This window comes from Dipodomys spectabilis, unplaced genomic scaffold (genome assembly GCF_019054845.1).
Source record: "Dipodomys spectabilis isolate Male_0828 unplaced genomic scaffold, ASM1905484v1 ptg000284l, whole genome shotgun sequence".
NCBI lineage: Eukaryota > Metazoa > Chordata > Mammalia > Rodentia > Heteromyidae > Dipodomys > Dipodomys spectabilis.
The window spans coordinates 2,137,619-2,142,809 of NW_024870961.1; positions in this window are offsets into that span (position 1 = coordinate 2,137,619).

Sequence of the window (5,191 nt, forward strand, 5' to 3'; positions counted from 1 at the left end):
AGTACAAATATTTCCAAAAAGTGACCAAGTAATGAAGCCTTCTTAATAAAGTATGTACTTCTTGGAAACACAGTAAGGACAAATATGTTTAAAACTATAAGAAATTAAAATTATTTAAATTCACCAACCATATAAAAATTAAGAAAATAATTTTTAAATATTCATGTTAAATATTTTAAAAGCAAAATATATGTGTCTAAATAATTTACATTGTAAAACTCATGCAAAATTGAATTAACTAATCCTTCGACTCTGAAAAAAGAATTACTCTAAAGAAACAAAAGAAAATAATTAAGTTCAAAATTTGAAATTTAGAAAATGAAATGAATTGCATTCTTTAGTTGACTGAAGAAACTGTAAACCCTCTGTATATCAATTTTATAATAAAAAATGCATGAACAAAGAAAGCAAAAGTACCCATTGATCAATAGCACCAGCTAAAGTATCAGTATTCCTTTTTTTGAGTGTACAAGAAAATCGATGGAGGGGATAAGAATGTTCCTTCCATTAAAAAATGTACTCATTACCTTACTTATGTTACTGTAACCACTTTGTACATTACCTTTACAATAAAATTAAATTGAAATTAAAAATAAACTAAATAATATACTAATTAAGAATTCTTAGAAGCCATTGGTTAAAAACTTTGTAAAAAACTGTCCTAGGAACCCAAGGAATATACATTGATGATACTATTTAAATACTTAAACTTCAGCAGAGAAGCAAAAAGTTTATAAATGTTACAAGTAAAGTAATAAAGCAAAATATATTACTATTAATAAAAATCATAAGATGAATTTATAGTGTTAGTCAAATATGTAACAAATGAGATGAATTGCCATTCGTTTGCACTTAATAAGTGAGAAAGAATTCTCTAGGTCTTTTAAAATATATCTTAAGATAATGAAGAAACTATTCTGTCACATCATATGATAATCAGATAAAGATGATGTTAAAACAAAGAACAGATTGTACTAAGTTGTGGGATGTTAATGTATTTACCTATTTTGGTTGTGGGTAACTGTGGGGATTTCAACTTGGAGTATTGTTCTTGCTAGGCTGGCATCACATCAGTGGTTAATTATAGGATAGGGGTTCCCTTTCCACAAGAACATGCACCTGAGCTGTCCTTTTAGCCTTCCCATCATCAATGGCATCAGAGTTGCACACCAACTTGTCTAGCTGCCTACCTTGGCTGGCCTGGATTCTGCAGTCCTTCCAATCTTTGCCTCTAGATAGTGCAGGATCGTGGAAATGATCCAGTGCACCCAGCTATAGAGTGAGAAGGAAGTCCACTAAACTTTTGGCTTGGGTTCTGTTCTCAAGCCTCCTAAGTAGTTAAGAGTAAAGATGGGAGCCCCTGGTGCCAAGCAGTAGCAGTATTTTTAAAAAACTCGACATATATATGAGTTAGGCTTGTGATTACCTCAGGAAAAGAATCAAAGAGCAGTGAAGCATAAAGGACAGTCAGAACTTTAACTAGCTACTCAGAGGCTGAATCAGCTTAGCTAGCTACTCAGGAGGCTGAGATCTGAAAACCACTGTTCAAAGCCAGTCCAATCATGAAAATACATGTGATTATTTCCAAAAAATCAGAAGTGGAGCTCAAGTGGTAGACCACTATCCTTGGGCACAGAAGCTTAGGGATAGTGCCCAGGCACTATCAAGCTTCAGGAATGATGAATACATGCATGAGCTCCTGCAAATATGCGTGTGCATACACACGTGTGCGTGAACACACAAACACACCAATGAGTATTTCAATGCTACCTTCTTTAATTTTTTTTACCTTGTTGTACCCTATTGCCATGTATTGGTACACAAATTAACAAAATCAGCTAAGCAGCTATTTACATACAACTGATCATGTTTCTCTAAAGTCTATTCTCTTTTTGCAAGCCTGCTTTTATATGACCCAAAAGTAAATTATTCAGGAGGGCAATTCATCTCCCTCAACTCTGTAGTATTAGATGATTGTTTAGGTTCTTCCTAGCTATATGATTTTGTGAAATTCTGCATCAAACAGCGTATTTCTTTCACGAGAAGGGAAGCCTTTGTCAAACAATTAATAATAGGATTTTCTCCTCCTGGCAAGCATGTGTAGTTTTATTATCTTCGTATATTTCATGATCTGTCTGTGTATGCCAAAGACTGCTGTGAAAATAAAAAGACCATTCTCAGCACTTAGCATTCGTATAACATTCATATGTATGAGGGTATTTAAATATTACTGAAATTGCTTTGGAATAAATAATGTTCACCTTGACTATTTTGAGAAAGAAGAATTGGTTTCTCAGCACTTAGGTAAGAACGTGAGTGAAAGAAACAAAAGGAAAGTTTGGAACAACTCAACACATACATTCAAATGAAACAAAACAACTGAAGAAAACACAAATTAATTCAGTACTTAAAAACCTTCAGGAAATGCAATGATTTTTTTTAAAAATCAGCTATGATAAGCTTTTGAGAATCCTGACTACTTGGGAGTCTACTGTTGTGAGGAGAGTGGTTAAACCCAGACTGGACAGAAAGATCTGTACACAAAGCCATGCCATGCACCTGTTATTCTAAATTCCAGGAAGAATAACATAAAGTGGAATGAGCCCAAGATCATACACAAGGAGGAAGCCAGATTCTATCTGAAAAATAATCATGGTAATTTAGGGCTGGGGCATGACAAAGTGTTAAGAACACCCATTTAGGAGACACAAGACACTCAATGCAAACTCTATTATTGGTAATGAAGAAAAAAGCTATAACTTTAAATAATTGGAATGATTGTAAGATTTGAGTATTTCAGTGGAGAAAAAAAACCATGAGAGAGATAGAGTGAACCCATGTTGTGATCCCTTCTACTTAAGCTATAATGTTGTGTGGAACTCCAGACATAACAGAGTTATCTTGCAAATGAGTATGGATATGCATTTGGGTGATGGAAATATTCTACTTACACAGGTGTAAATTAGATTTTTGGCTAGATTGTAGCTCTTGAACTAAGAGCCTGTGTGATGCCCTGAGCTTTATCTCTCAAGGCTACCACTCTATTACTTTGAGCCACAGTTCCAATTCTGATTTTCTGTTTGTTGTTTCGAGATAAGAGGCTCATGGACTTTCTTGCCAAAATGGCTTCAAACCATGATCGTCAGATCTCATCCTCCTGAGTAACCAGGATTCCAGACATAAGCTGTCTATTTTTTAAATAGTTTAGTAAATCATGTAGTTACAGAAGTTATAAATTATCATTACAACCTGTGTAATAGATGTGTGTATGTATATATCAATGCATACAGACAGAAATATTTTATCGTATCTTTGTATCTACAGTAGATTTATGAAATATCAACCTTCGTTGTAAAATAAAATGGAAACAAAAGTTATTAAGGAGCAAAACAAAGGGAATTGTCACAAGTTTCTTGTTGTTTAATGGAATATGAATTGCGAGAATCAGTTTGGGAAAACCATCTTAATTTAACATAATGGATAATGGGTATTAATTCCAATCTATCTATTTGCCCATATTGTGCATCCTCACACATGAGTATCAAAATCAAACCACAATTTTTGCTTTTGTATTTAACGCACCTGTTATAATTTAGGGGATTGATGAAGTACTCAAATAAAGATTAAAATAATAGTAAGTGAGGCTATGAGTTAGAGCTGAAAATGTTTTTAAATATTATAATAGCTAATTAAATTGAAATTTTCTTACTTTTACTCTATTGTCATGTCCCTCATTCCCACATTAGAAAAGTACGTAGAAGGTTCTCAGTAAATTATGTGTATAATCATGAAAAAAAATGTATTGAAAGAATATGGGCCCAGTGTGGTTTTAGCTTATTGAGACCTGTAGGGGGTAATGTGTTTTTAAGGCCTTGCAAAACGTTGTGATGGAGATGAAAGGAGGGATGTGCTTATTCTGGAAAATTGTCTAGAGGATTGCTCCCAGAAAGATAGTGATGAATTCTTCCAAAAGATACAGAAAATCACTTCCACAACCATGTTGAGTGCTGCACTATTTACCTTAGCCAAGTTATGAAAACAGCCCAGATGTCTTATGGTTGAGGGATGGTTGGAGAAAGTGGGGCACATATACACAGTTGGATTGCACCCATCCACTATGAAGACTGTTACGTAATTTGCAAAGAAATAGATAGATCTAAAAATATGTTAAGTAAACTAAGTCAGAGCCAGACACACGAAGGACCCATGTTCTGTCGCATATTTGGAACATAGGATTTTATGCAAGTTTACACAACAGTATTAACCAAAGCATGCTCTTTGCAGACGAGTATTTAAAAGTGTAATTTCTTATAAAATTGAACTTTTATTCCAACAAAGTGAATACCAAGAAACTATCATTTGGAAGATATGAGCGGAAGTCAAAGGGAAGGAATAAAGAGAGTTATGGATGAAGAGAGGGAAGGTATAATATTCAATGCAGAAACTAGAAGCAATGAAAGTGGGGTGAGGTTTGGAAGGGTATTGGAAAGTTACGTAAAGATCCATTGTTCTTATAAACTGATTTGTTGAATGGAAATGCCTTCATACAACTATTTAATAAAAATATAATTAAAAACAATGGAGACGGGGCTGGGAAGGTGGCTCAGTGGTAGAGAACTTGCCTTGCAGGCCTGAGGCCCTGGGTTCGATTCCTCAGCACCACATAAGCAAAAATAAAAAGCCAGAAGTGGCGCTGTGTTTCAAGTGGTAGAGAGCTAGCCTTGAGCTGAACAGCTGAGGGACATCACCCAGGCCCAGTGTTCAGGTCCCACGACCGGACCCCCCCCCAAAAAAAAACAGTGGAGACATCTGAACCTTAAACTGTGTTCTCTTAAATCATGAGTCAAAATAATAGTTTCCTTCTCAGAAATTTTCTTTGCAGTTATTTTCCTCAAAATGACAGAAAAGTGACCAACAAAATGAATGTCAATACATCACATTGCATATCCTAAAGAGAAACAATATAAAAATCACAGTAAAAATGTTAGAATTCATCACATGATAAAATAACAGGTAGAAAGGATCAAATGCTGATTGTTTTTCCAAGTACGTTACCTATGGTATCTAATTTAATCCTCACAATAATCCCATAAAGTAGAACTACTTCTATTTCTAATTCTCAGATGATGATATTGAAGTCTTCAGTGTTGGAATTACTAGTACAACATTTCACAAATGGTAAATCTTAGCC